The sequence below is a fragment of the Coregonus clupeaformis genome, chromosome 34, assembly GCF_020615455.1.
Source record: "Coregonus clupeaformis isolate EN_2021a chromosome 34, ASM2061545v1, whole genome shotgun sequence".
In the NCBI taxonomy this organism is placed as follows: Eukaryota; Metazoa; Chordata; class Actinopteri; order Salmoniformes; family Salmonidae; genus Coregonus; species Coregonus clupeaformis.
This window is the reverse complement of record NC_059225.1, coordinates 208,017-222,929: the sequence shown is the minus strand read 5'-3', so window position 1 is coordinate 222,929 and position 14,913 is coordinate 208,017.

Genomic DNA, 14,913 nt, shown 5'->3' with positions numbered 1-14,913 from the left:
CAAGAAAGCACATATACAGGGCCGTCTGAAGTTTGCCAATTAACATCTGAATGATTCAGAGGAGAACTGAGTGAAAGTGTTGTGGTCAGATGAGACCAAAATCGAGCTCTTTGGCATCAACTCAACTCGCCGTGTTTGGAGGAGGAGGAATGCTGCCTATGACCCCAAGAACACCATCCCCACCATCAAACATGGAGGTGGAAACATTATGCTTTGGGGGTGTTTTTCTGCTAAGGGGACAGGACAACTTCACCGCATCAAAGGGACGATGGACGGCGCCATTTACCGTCAAATCTTGGGTGAGAACCTCCTTCCCTCAGCTAGGGCATTGAAAATGGGTCATGGATGGGTATTCCAGCATGACAATGACCCAAAACACACGGCCAAGGCAACAAAGGAGTGGCTCAAGAAGAAGCACATTAAAGGTCCTGGAGTGGCCTAGCCAGTCTCCAGACCTTAATCCCATAGAAAATATGTGGAGGGAACTGAAGGTTCGAGTTGCCAAACATCAGGCTCGAAACCTTAATGACTTGGAGAAGATCTGCAAAGAGGAGTGGGACAAAATCCCTCCTGAGATGTGTGCAAACCTGGTGGCCAACTGCAAGAAACGTCTGACCTCTGTGATTGCCAACAAGGGTTTTGCCACCAAGTACTGTCATGTTTTGCAGAGGGGTCAAATACTTATTTCCCTCATTAAAATGCAAATCAATTTATAACATTTTTGACATGCTTTTTTCTTGATTTTTTTTGTTGTTATTTTGTCTCTCACTGTTCAAATAAACCTACCATTAAAATTATAGACTGATTATGTCTTTGTCAGTGGGCAAACGTACAAAATCAGCAGGATATCAAATACTTTTTTCCCTCACTGTACAGTCGTCCTTAAAGTAAGGTAACACACGCACGCACATACCCACCCACATACTTTACGCCCACCCACCTGCACACACACGCAGGGGGGAGGGGAATGGTGTGTGTGCGCGTGTGTGTGTGCCAAACCTGGCCTGTGATTGGACAAATTCATTATTTAAAGCAACAGTACTAACGACTGTATTAGATCCTCGTCAGTGTGTGTTTATAGTTTTGCTGAGCTAAACAGAGCACTCTGGGAAAGACATCAACAGCACATTGATTAACAAAACAAACACAACCAAATGATACACATTAAAGATTCAAGTCAATTGGGATTTTGTTGATGGGCAAATTTTTATTTTATTGTTGTTGTAAAGAACAGGAGTTTTTATTGTTGCCTTTCTAACAGCCTAGAGCCTATTAAAGAAGCATATATTTTTTTGCCCATTCTAGCTTTTGTTATGTACTGCATATGAGTTCCATTATGTAGCGAGGATGTTGGATGAGAGGAAGCAGGGATGGGGGGAGGCAGGACAGGAGTGCAGGGATGAGGGGAGGCAGGACAGGAGTGCAGGGATGAGGGGAGGCAGGACAGGAGTGCAGGGATGAGGGGAGGCAGGAGAGGAGTGCAGGGATGAGGGGAGGCAGGAGAGGAGTGCAGGGATGAGGGGAGGCAGGAGAGGAGTGCAGGGATGAGGGGAGGCAGGACAGGAGTGCAGGGATGAGGGGAGGCAGGAGAGGACTGCAGGGATGAGGGGAGGCAGGACAGGAGTGCAGGGATGAGGGGAGGCAGGACAGGAGTGCAGGGATGAGGGGAGGCAGGAGAGGAGTGCAGGGATGAGGGGAGGCAGGACAGGAGTGCAGGGATGAGGGGAGGCAGGAGAGGACTGCAGGGATGAGGGGAGTCAGGAGAGGAGTGCAGGGATGAGGGGAGTCAGGAGAGGACTGCAGGGATGAGGGGAGGCAGGAGAGGACTGCAGGGATGAGGGGAGTCAGGAGAGGACTGCAGGGATGAGGGGAGGCAGGACAGGACTGCTGGGATGAGGGGAGGCAGGAGAGGACTGCAGGGATGAGGGGAGTCAGGAGAGGACTGCAGGGATGAGGGGAGGCAGGACAGGACTGCTGGGATGAGGGGAGGCAGGAGAGGACTGCAGGGATGAGGGGAGGCAGGAAAGGACTGCAGGGATGTGGGGGGGCAGGGGAGGAGTGCAGGGATGAGGGGAGGCAGGAGAGGAGTGCAGGGATGATGGGATACAGGAGAGGACTGCAGGGATGAGGGGTGGCAGGGGAGGAGTGCAGGGATGAGGGGAGGCAGGAGAGGAGTGCAGGGATGATGGGATACAGGAGAGGACTGCAGGGATTAGGGGAGGCAGGAGAGGAGTGCAGGGATGAGGGGAGGCAGGCGAGGAGTGCAGGGATGAGGGGAGGCAGGAGAGGAGTGCAGAGATGAGGGGAGGCAGGGGAGGAGTGCAGGGATGAGGGGAGGCAGGAGAGGAGTGCAGAGATGAGGGGAGGCAGGGGAGGAGTGCAGGGATGAGGGGAGGCAGGAGAGGAGTGCAGGGACCTGGAAGGTATTGTTTGTATGTGTGTGTGTGTGTGGGGGGGGGCTTTAGGCAACACTGTTAATACCATGTCACTCCATTATCTCTCCCTGCACTAGATAATAAGACAAAAATGGAAGAGAAAGGATTACGGCGCAACACTCAGGGGAAAATGCTGAAGCAATTCACAGCAGAGAAGGACGGAAGGGAAAAGTGTTGAATGGGAGAATGGATCCATGCAGTGCATTCAGTCCAAGGTCCTTCATTCCATGATTGAAAGAGTCAAAATGAAATCGTTGTATTTTTTCTTTCAAACCCTCTCTTGAAAATGAATGTTCCCTCGTAATCCGGAAAGCTTAACCCTACTGGCCATGGAATGTTTATTTGTGGGGAAAGGTGACAAGCCATGTCAGTTTACAAGATACGATGCATCTGGACAAGCTGTGGCCTGATGGCAAATCATGACTAGCATTATATCTCTGGCTTACTGCCTTGAAAGTATAGATTTCAGGTTTTATCCCTTACATTTTATGTGAGATGGAATACAACCAGACAACATGAAATACATTGTAAAACAAATTAAGAAAAAAGCATTCCTCAAAATTGAATCGTTAATGCATGTAAGCGATGCATCTGCTGTATCAAAACCATGATCAAAGCTCAGATTGGATATGAGAGGCAAATTATACTATGGAAGCACTAAATGGCTAAACTAAATGGTTATCTCCACCAAGCCTCATACCTGCTCTAATATTCAAAATGAGATTCATGGCTGATGAGCAGACTGGCTATGATGTGGTAGATAGATTGTATCTGGGATCCATAACGTTTCACAGTGGATTGATTTCCACATATCCTTGTAATTACGTATGGCAAGGCCATTTGAATGGCCAGTGAACACAGACTTTATTACAAATGGTAGTCCTATAAAGGAGATTTGAATGGGCAGTGAAAGTGAATGCAGACAGGCTCCCATCAAGCCTGGTAGAGGTCATTAGGCCCTTAGCCCTGATGCCCTGCCCCATACAGGTCCCCTGACGTCTGACTTTGGCATTTACCAAAATAAAACCAGGCCAGGGCTATCTTTATAGCCAACTACGCCACTAACCGGCTGGCTGATCAATGGCAAACAACAAAGTTAGCCAGTCCACACATTTGTAGCATAATGGGGGAGAATGGGAGAGAGTGTGACTTGTAACAGAGGTGTGCTTTAAAGTCAAGCCAGGTAATACAGCTAAAGGGAGGAGAAAACCGCAACAGTCTTTTCAGAAGAAGAGGCTATGTACAGGTTGACTCTTGCACCGAGAGAAGATTATTGTTTAATGAGACAACTTTTTGACTGACTAGCTAGGTTTACATCCAATTGGCGTCAGATTTTCCATCAAATTAACTTGTTTCCGAGCAAAGGCTGTGCGTGATGATGTAGTGCACATAAAAATACATTTTACGGTTAAATTCCCATGTACCGAATAAAAAGCAAGTTAAATGGGCTTCCATTGGTACTCTACTGATGGTTTTCTCACCAATTTATTTTTGTAATATGGTGAATGTGCCCACTGTGGTATTAGCATGTGCGCTTTAGCCAATAGCGCTATCTGGGGCCAACAGCGCGAATGCACGTATAGCCTACATGATGAGATTATATAATATGGACAAAAGAGCGAGATTATTATATTTGTCAAACGGCAGCCAAGCATCGATTATCACGTCACCAGAATAAGACCCTCGATATTTATTGGAAAGGAGCATCAAGCTCATCACCTTGCACTTTCACCACCCTGTGAAGTTAATCATAATTGATTTAATCTGTAGCCCAATAAACGTCATGCTTTCCTGATGAGTCGTAGTGGGAGGACCACACAACATGTCATCGCGTGACTCCAAGTTTACTTTAATATGATGGTTATTATGTAAATATTTGTGAATAAAAGTGTTTCCACTGACATTTCTCGCATAATTCATTTTACAAACACAAAAAGATCCCACCTTGTCTAGCGTATTTTGTCTTGTCAACATTTGGAAAGTTTGGAAAGACTGAACCATTTTCTGTTTCCATCAGGCCTGTCATTACATATTTTCCCGACATGTACTTTACTTGCATAAAAAGGTTGGATGGAAACCTGGTTACTGACTCACTATTCTGGAAGTCGAGTTGTTTTGCTTTTAAATTGACTCATCCTTGCCCTCTGACACAGACTTGAGGCTGGTAATGAAATCCAAAGAAAATCTAACTACATTGTTTATTTCCCTGAGCTCATGGTTCAAAACAAGTCAACTGCTCTCAACTGCAACCAGTTTTTGCATACAATACATTACATTAATCCGCTCACTAATAGCATTAGCCTACAGCACACATAAACACACAATATAATGTACACCCAGTTTATTAGGTACACCCATCTTGTACCGGGTTGGACCCCCACTGTTGTACTGCTCCGTTATTTGTCTGTTTGTGGCTTGCCTGTTAGCTTACATGATTCTTGCCATTCTCCTTTGACCTCTCTCATCATTCTCGGTAAACCTTAGACAGTGTCGTGTGTAAAAATTCCAGGAGGCCGGCCGTTTCTGAGATACTGGAACCGGTGCGCCTGGCACCTACGATCATACCACACTCAAAGTCGCTTAGGTCATTAGTTTTGCCCATTCTAGCGTTCAGTCGAACAGTAACTGAATACCTCGATGCCTGTCTGCCTGCTTTATATAGCAAGCCCTGGCCACGTGACTCACTGTCTGTAGGGGCAAACCTTTTTTGTGAATGGGGTGATGTACCTAATAAACTGTGTGTATGTCAGTATGTCAGTGTAGTAATATATCGTGCAGTATTGATAAGGTATTGGTAGTCAGCTCTCTATGACGGGCTGCACATAGAGATTGTTAGATTGGTGATTGTGTCTTAAGACTAAAGATGATCAGGGAGACAAATAAGCAGTTGCGCATGTGACTTATTTTAATTACAATGTTGATATCAGCAAACATAAAAACAAGACATATATTTGGAAAGGCACAAAAAAAAACATTTACATTACCATGGGGATCTTTAAAGGGACACTCCACTCGCAAAACTCCCAGCATATGATGTACAATAATGAAGCTCAAGAAGCTGCATGATCACCCAGCTGGCACATTTGGTTCTTTGGAAGTTGAGTGAAAGTAAGTTTCTGATTTCCCATTGGTTCTGGGAATGAAGCCATACTTTTCCTGACCGGTAAAAGTGAACATTTTTTAAACGTTCTGAGAATGGAAGATGTTTCAATAACACTGCTAGCTTAGCTTAACTGTTTTGAACTCCAAGCACAGATAGAAACACATAATGCCAAACCATTCTTTTTTTTTTATGGTGGCATGGCGTCAGTGAGATTTGAACCTATGATCTTCTGTTCCTTATCTATGGAATTAGTCTACTGCACCACAAGGATGGAGCTAGTATGTCATGTTTTTTTACGCATACAAAGCTGTTCAAACAGACCCCATTTCTAAGGAAACAAGCACTCACTAAGATCAGGTGTGGCCATCCAACAGAGTTTAGTTGATACTGAGAACGGAATGTATATGTTTTAAATATCATTCTTAGAATGTTCTCTGAATGTTACTAAAGTTCTCTTGTGGCTTTTATGGAAAATGTTCTTAATGTTCTCGGAACATGAGGAAACCTGTAGGAAACGTTATGCTGAAGTACTGAAATTCCCACAGAAGAACGTTGTTTCTTAATGTTCTCTAAACTATTTGAGAACATTCCCAATGTCAAACCAGTTGAAGAACGTTACTAGAACATTACCACATTCCCAATGTCAAACCAGTTGGAGAACCTTCCAAGAACATTACCAAGCTCTAAGAAACATATGATTCTCAGAACGTCATACACTAGCTGGGACACACCCTGGTCGTGACCCCACTCTCCGAGGGTGTCTCAGGGGGAGTTGGGATATCCAAAAAGCACATTTCCAATTCACACAGGCGTATATAATATACACTTGTACATGTGTGAAACAGGACAAATATAAGCACCCACCTAAATGTGTCACGATTCTCTAAAGCAGAACCCAGAAGCAGACCAGGACAAGGTGAGTAGAACGAAGGTGAGTATTTATTTACAGATTCAAATGTGGAAGCAGAATAATCCAGGAGACGGAGCGGGCAGCGGAGGTGAGTTGGTGGGAGTGAATAGGCAGATCCAATGATTGCACAGAAGCCACCGACGACCAGGCAGGGGTGGGGTGAATGTTCCGGGAGAATGACTGTAGACAGAGTAAACGAAGGTAAGTACACGGCAAGCAAAAAGTACAAAACAACAAAACTAACTCTAGTAACTTTGAGGCTGATACGCTGACGCAACATACTGTTCATGGCTAACGATCCGGCAGGGAATGGATGTCAGGTCAGAGCTTATGAAGAGGTGATGATCAGGACCAGGTGTGCAGATAGCTGATGAGATGCAGGTGCGGGCAATCGAGAGATCTCCCGCCTAGCTTCGTCGCCCGGCAACCAGACAGGGTGCATTCAGGAACCTTCAGGAAACAGACGCCAAGACAGAACAGGCAACTCAGGCAGAAACAGACTCAGGAAGCGGGATTCATGACAGTACCCCCCCCAGACGAACGCCACCGGGCGGACTACCCAGAGCGCCAGGATGGAGGCGGTAGAAGTCACTAAGGAGGTCAGCATCAAGGATCTGACGCCGAGGAATCCAACTCCTCTCCTCAGGACCATACCCCTCCCAGTCCACGAGATACTGGAAACCCCGACGTCTGGAATCCATGATGCGGCGCACCGTGTAGACAGGACCACCTCCGATCATCCGAGGAGGAGGAGGCGGAGGGGGCAGCAGAGGGCTGAAGAGAACAGGCTTGAGGCAGGAGACATGAAAGGTGGGATGGACTCTGAGCGTCCTAGGCAATTTGAGTCAAACCACAACAGGATTAATCACTCTCTCCACCACAAACGGACCAATGAACTTCGGTGACAGCTTCTTCGACTCAGTCCGCAGAGGAAGATCCCGTGTAGCCAACCAGACCTTATCTCCGATGGCATAAGCGGGGGCTGGAATACGGCGACGATTCGCCTGGAGCTGATACCGGTCAGAAACTCTAAGGAGGGCCTTTCTGGCCCGATGCCAAGTCCGGTGGCAACGACGAATGTGGGCCTGGACAGAGGGAACCGAGAGATCCTTCTCCTGAGGAGGAAATAAGGGAGGTTGATAGCCCTACAGGCACTGGAAGGGAGACATCCCAGTGGCAGATGTAGGGAGAGTATTGTGGGCATACTCGACCCATGGCAACTGAGAGACCCAAGAGGTGGGGTTGGAGGAGACAAGGCAGCGCAGCGTGGATTCCATCTTCTGGTTGGCTCTCTCCGCCTGACCATTAGATTGGGGGTGAAATCCAGATGTGAGACTGACTGTAGCTCCAATGGCCAAACAGAAGGATTTCCAGACAGCAGAGGTAAACTGAGGACCACGGTCGGAAACTATGTCACTGGGCAACCCGTGGACCCTGAAAACCTCCCTAACAAGGATCTCGGACGTCTCAGAGGCAGAGGGAAGCTTGGAGATGGGCACAAAGTGGGTGAACTTGCTGAATCTGTCCACAATCGTCAGAATGACCGTGTTCCCATCAGAAGAGGGCAACCCAGTGACAAAGTCCAGTCGCCGGGGAATAGGTAGGGGGTGAAGAAGTCCAGAGCTGGGCCGATTGGTACTCTTATTCTGCACACAAACTGGACAGGCAGCAACAAACCTCCGGGTATCTTCACCCATGGCAGGCCACCAAAATCGTCTGCGTAGTAACGCCATCGTCCGAGCCACGCCAGGGTGACAAGCCATCTTGCTGGCATAGGACCATTGGAGGACAGCAGAACTGACGGACTCAGGCACAAACAACCGACCGGGTGGACCGTTACCGGGACCGGGCTGCGTCCGAAGGGCCGCCATAACCTCCTCCTCAATCCTCCACGTAACTGCTCCCACGACGAGGTTCTGGGGAAGAATCGTCTCAGTCTTGGCCCCACTCTCCTCCGTCTTGGAGAACATCCGGGACAAGGCGTCCGCCTTGCCGTTCTTAGAACCCGGTCGGAAAGTCAGGGAAAAATTAAAGCGTCCAAAAAACAAAGCCCACCTGGCCTGACGGGAGTTGAGACGTCTAGCCGATTGCACAGAAGCAAGATTCTTGTGGTCAGTCCAGACAAACGGTTGCTCCGCCCCCTCCAACCAGTGGCGCCACTCCTCCAAGGCAAGTTTCACCGCGAGAAGCTCCCGGTTACCCACATCATAGTTTCTCTCCGCAGACGAGAGACGACGAGAGTAGAAGGCACAGGGATGGAGTTTTCCATCAGTGGAGTGTCGCTGGAACAGGATGGCGCCAACCCCCACATCAGACGCGTCCACTTCAACGACAAACTGACGGGCAGTGTCAGGTTGAGAGAGAATCGGGGCGTTGGTGAATCGACTCTTTAAATTCAGAAATGCTCAGTCTGCCTCAGGATTCCAACAGAAGGTTCTGGTGCTAGAAGTCAGGGCAGTTAATGGAGTGGCCACACGGCTGTAATCACGGATAAATCTACGATATAAATTCGCAAACCCCAGAAACCTCTGGAGCTGCAATCTCGTACCGGGCTGTGCCCAATCCAGAACCGCCCTAACCTTCTCTTGGTCCATCCTAATCTCTCCCCTGGAGATGATGTACCCGAGAAAGGATGTAGTGTGGGCGTGGAAATCACACTTCTCTGCCTTCACAAACAGGCGGTTCTGCAACAATCGCTGCAGAACCTGCTTGACATGCTGGACGTGGCTGGAAAGCTCCTTAGAGAAGATGAGAATGTCATCCAGGTACACAAACACAAATAGATCATATCTCTCAGAACGTCATTTACCATGCTCTGGAACACTGCTGGAGCATTGGTCAATCCAAACGGCATCACTTGGTACTCGAAGTGTCCCATAGGTGTATTGAACCCAGTCAACCACTCATCCCCCTCTCTGATCCGGACCAGATGATATGCATTACGTAGATCCAGCTTAGTGAACACAGTAGCACCCTGTAAGGAGTCGAAAGCAGAGCTCATCAAAGGCAGGGGATACTTGTTCTTGACCGTAATATCATTCAAACCCCAATAATCAATACACGGTCGAAGAGAGCCATCCTTCTTACTCACAAAAAATAAACCTGCTCCCAGGGGTGATGACGAGGGACGAATGAGACCAGCAGCTAGAGACTCCTTTATGTAGGTCTCCAAAGCTTCACGTTCAGGTCGAGAGATACTGTATAAACGTCCCTTGGGATAGGCAGTTCCAGGGAACAGGTTAATCGCACAATCATATGTTCGGTGGGGAGGAAGTGACAGAGCCTTCTGTTTACTGAACACTTCACCCAAATCGTGATATATTTCAGGAACCAGGGACAAATCTGGGGGGGGTAGAATCAATGACCTGACTGGGAACAGAATGGGAACAGGCAGTCTTAAGGCAGTTAGCATGACATTCCATGCTCCAACTATTTACCTTGCCAGACACCCAATCGAACGTGGGATTGTGTTCTCTCAGCCAGGGGTATCCAAGAACCAGAGGAACATGAGGAGAAGGCAGAATGAAGAAGGAGATAACCTCTGAATGATTCCCTGACAACAGCATCTTAACAGGTTCAGTCCTCATAGTGATACGTGCCAGACTACTGCCGTTCAGAGTGGTAGCTTCAATGGCTTCCGGTAATTGCTCCTTGGAAAGCCCCAGCTGTTCCACCAAGTCGGCATCCATAAAGCTGCCATCGGCACCTGAATCGATAAAAGCGTTAATCGCTAAACTCTAATTCTTGTTCATGAGGGTTGCAGGAAAACGAGGTCTGACAGGGCTATTGAGAGGTTGAAACTGGCTTGCTAAAAGTCCTCCCAAACTTAGCGAGCCGGGCAGTTTAACGGGCGCTGGGGACAAGCGGAGATGTAATGTCCCGGGCTAGAGGTAGTTTGCGAGCCAATGCTAACTAGTGTTAGCGCTAGTCTTTAGGTACAGCTAGCAGGTACATCTAGCATGTAGTGCTGAGTGATTAGTGCTTTTTGAGGTCGGTTTGGTTTCGGTTAGATTATTTTAAAAATGATCACCGTTTATTTTCTCGGTTTTGGTTATTTTTTTAGACATGGAATGTACTATGCATTATGTGGGTTAAATGCTGTAACAACATAGAATACAACAATTAGTAAAAGTCCCATGATACTGCTTATGACTTATTAACCATCATTTATTCACATTACTTTAATAAAATATTTGTTTTATTTGATGACTATTATTTCATTCCAAGTCATCATCTCATCTCTATAGAGCTGCTGCCTATGCTCTCTGACAAAATCACTATTTTAGTAGTTCTTCAAAGTAAATAAGGCATACTTTTATGACTGCTGAATACCAACTATCAATCACTTAGATAATGTATTTTCAGGCTCGTGACACGACTGCTTTCTATCCCTCTTGATCTTGTGTTCTCTGTTCTCTCAGTCTCCATGTCTGCACCTCACAGACCGGACAAGCTTAAGCAGGCACACAATGGATTATGGTCATTATGGTTAATTACCACGTTTTCAGCACTAAACGATGTAGAATATTAGCCTGTTGGAAACTAAAACTCCCTACTACATTGCACAGTTCAGACTTGATCTTATTTAGCTCTAGAGAAACTGCACATGGAGCTAACAGAAAAAACCTGAACGAAATGGAAACAAATAATTGAATCGATGTAGGTCAATTAGTTGTTTAAAAACTGAAAAATAACTGATATTTCGGTTAATCACTCAGCACTGCCAACTATCAATCACTTAGATCATGTATTTTCAGCTAGAGATACCTTGCAAAGCAACTGCTTTCTCCACACAGACCAGACAAGAAAGCGGAAAATGGATTATGGTCATTGTAGTTCATTGCCACGTTTTCTGATCTAAACTATGTAGAACTTTGGCCTGTTGGAAACTACAACTCCCTACTACATCGCACAATTCGTTCGGGCTTGATCTGATTTATCTCTACAGTAACTGAGCATCTAGCTCACAGACAAAAAAACGAATGAAATGGAATTCAAATAATTGAACAGACATCAGTCAATAAGTTATTTAAAAAACCAAATATTGTCAACATTTCCGTTAATCGCTCAGCACTACTAGCATGCTAAACATTGGCTCGCGAAACTACCTCTAACTTCCTGTATCTTTGTAGTGACTGGGTGTATTGATACACCATCAAAGGGATATTCAATGTCTGCTTTTTTTCTTACCCATCTACCAATAGGTTCCCTTCTTTGCAAAGCATTGGAAAACCTCCCTGGTCTTTATGGTTGAATTGGTGTTTGAATTTCACTGCTCGACTGAGGGACCTTACAGATAATTGTATGTGTGCGGTACAGAGATGAGGTAGTCATGCAAAAATCATGTTAATTCCTTAACCCGTGCTTCAATCTAAGTAATAACATTTTAAAAAATCCCCATCAAAATCCATCAGTTTAAGCTAGAGATATGTTTTCTGCATGGGCTGCATTTCAATCCACTGCATCCGCCTATGTTGGCCTCCACATCTGCGGTGGAAGGTGCCCGAGCTACATCAGTGTTTGTCAGACCATGAGACATCCCGAAAATTGTCTCTTTAAGCTTGTATAGCAGAGACAATGTAATGAAGAATTACTTTAATAGTTCTTAATGCTAAACTTTGTTATGCACATGCGATGTATGAGCCTTAAACTTGTACATTTCCACTGTCTGTTTGAAGGTCTTTTAAGAAGGAGTTGGTATTTTTCCACTCTACCTCTGTTCAACTTAGACACATGGTCAAGACAAAGGCCCTCTGAGAGTATCTCAGCCCATCCTGTTTCTTCTCATATCTTTCAAGAGCACAGCTGTGTGGAGATATGTGGTGAACAGAGCCTGTCTTGAACAGAGAGGAGTAACAGAACCAACGTTATCACTTGTTTGTGCGCTATGACCCAATACACATAGCCACAGGAAGAAAACAAGGTAGCTTATGATGCCCTGAGCTGCCGGGGAGGGGTGGAATCAGCCATGACTAAGCATTTTTAGGTCCACTATATAAGACGTCAGCATTTCCTGTTTGTTGGGCTCTCAATGAATCACCTACGGGTGGTTCATTGACCAGCTCCATTATTTCAATAATGAATCGATATCAAATAAAGATTAATTGTTTGAAGAAATGACAGTCTTTCTCACTTGATTAGAATTTCCACAACACGTCCGAAAAGTTTGGCAAACTAATATGACCACTACATGCAAAGATGAGACTCTCACGAACACAATAGTGTTCTCCGTTTTGCTCTACGACCCCCACCCTCCCATGCAACTTATTATGTGACATGTTAACTAAGGTCGATGTCCGCGCCCCTGCGGAAATCTGATTAGCATAATAATAAAAATCCCCATAACAATCTGTCAGTTTAAGCTAGAGATATTTGTTTTTTTTGCACCACATCCGCCCATCCGCCTATGGTGACAGAGCTAGAGCGGTGTTTGTCAGACCATGAGACATCCCGAAAATCGGTCTTCTCACAAAATCGTCGGTAGCTTCCGAACAGTTTGGCCTATAAACTATTATGAACCCTCTATGGAAAGATGAGACTCTCACGAACATGATGGTGTTCGTTGTGCTCTATGACCCCCACAAGCGTCTTGGGACTCGTCTGAAGTCGGTACAGCCGATCTGCACATTTCTGTCTGTAGGGTCCGAACAGTTTGGGCTACACACTAATATCCCCCTGTGGAAAGGTGAGACTCTCACAAACACGAACATGTCATTTGTTTTGCTCTAGGACGCCCACAGGCCTCACAAGGCTTGTCTGAAGGTCTCCCTGTACCAGTTGAAAAAAGTTATGGAAGTATACATGGAGACTGTTTACTTCCAAAAAATAAGGGGTCTTATCCAGTGTCCTGTGTGAATTTAAGTATGCTCTCTCTAATTCTCTCGTTCTCTCTTTCTCTCTGAGAACCTGAGCCCTAGGACCATACGTCAGGACTACCGGGCATGATGACACCTTGCTGTCCCCAGTCCGCCTGGCCTTGCTGCTATTCCAGTTTCAACTGTTCTGCCTGCGGCTACGAAACCCCTACCTGTCCCAGACCTGCTGTTTTCAACTCTTTAATGATCGGCTATGAAAAGCCAACTGAGAGACCTGAGCCCTAGGACCATACGTCGGGACTACCGGCCGTGGTGACTCCTTGCTGTCCCCAGTCTGCCTGGCCTTGCTGCTATTCCAGTTTCAACTGTTCTGCCTGCGGTTATGGAACCCCTACCTGTCCCAGACCTGCTGTTTTCAACTCTTAATGATCGGCTATGAAAAGCCAACTGAGATTTATTCCTGATTATTATTTGACCATGCTTGTCACTTATGAACATTTTTGAACATCTTGGCATGGTTCTGTTATAATCTCCACCCGGCACAGCCAGAAGAGGACTGGCCACCCCTCATAGCCTGGTTCCTCTCTAGGTTTCTTCCTAGGCTTTCGCCTTTCTAGGGAGTTTTTCCTAGCCACCGTGCTTCTACACCTGCATTACTAGCTGTTTGGGGTTTTAGGCTGGGTTTCTGTACAGCACTTCGAGATATTAGCTGATGTAAGAAGGGCTATATAAAATAAAATTGATTGATTGATTGATTGTTAAATAAATGTTTCTTGATCTTTTCTTATATCTCTCAGATATAGGACAGATACTTCAGAACAAACTTCCTCTTGATTTGTTATCTGTTGTTCCTTGTTGTGAATCTGTTATTCAATGCGTTTGTGTGGGCTGATAGCAATAAGGCAAAAACTTTTTATATATATATAGTTCAAGGGGTCTTAAAATGTGAATACTTAGTGACTCAAGACATTTCAGCTTTATCATTTTTTATTGATTTGTAAAAGGTGAGTGCATCTTCTTAATTGTGATTTAACACAATGAAGAAACCTAATAATCCACAAATGACAATAACAGGTATTTGTATCAACATTTTTGTTTTTTATAATAAACAAATGTACAGGGTTACATATGAGTTTCTAGGGAACAACATGTGCTTCAGAAGTACAGTAGCTAGAATACATATAGGCCCAAAATAGGCAATATCTCAATTGATTCAAAAAAACACATTATGGTGCTCCTATACAGCGTAACCACACTTATTCAGAACACTTCATCCCTTTAACAAAACTCCATGAGATGGGAGAGAGAGAGAGGGGCAGAGAGGCACAGAGAGATGGAGATGCAGAGAGAGAGAGAGAGAGAGACAGAGAGATAGAGTAATATTCAGAGAGAGAGAGAGACCGTGAGAGAGAGAGGGAGATGCATCGAGAGAGAGAGAGAGAGAGAGAGAGAGAGAGAGAGAGAGAGAGAGAGAGAGAGAGAGAGGGAGATGCAGAGAGAGAGAGAGAGAGACCGAGAGAGAGAGAGAGGGAGATGAAGAGAGAGAGAGAGAGAGAGAGAGAGAGAGAGGGATATGCAGAGAGAGAGAGAGACAGAGAGAGAGAGGTATATGCAGAGAGAGAGAGAGAGAGAGCGAGAGAGAGGGAGATG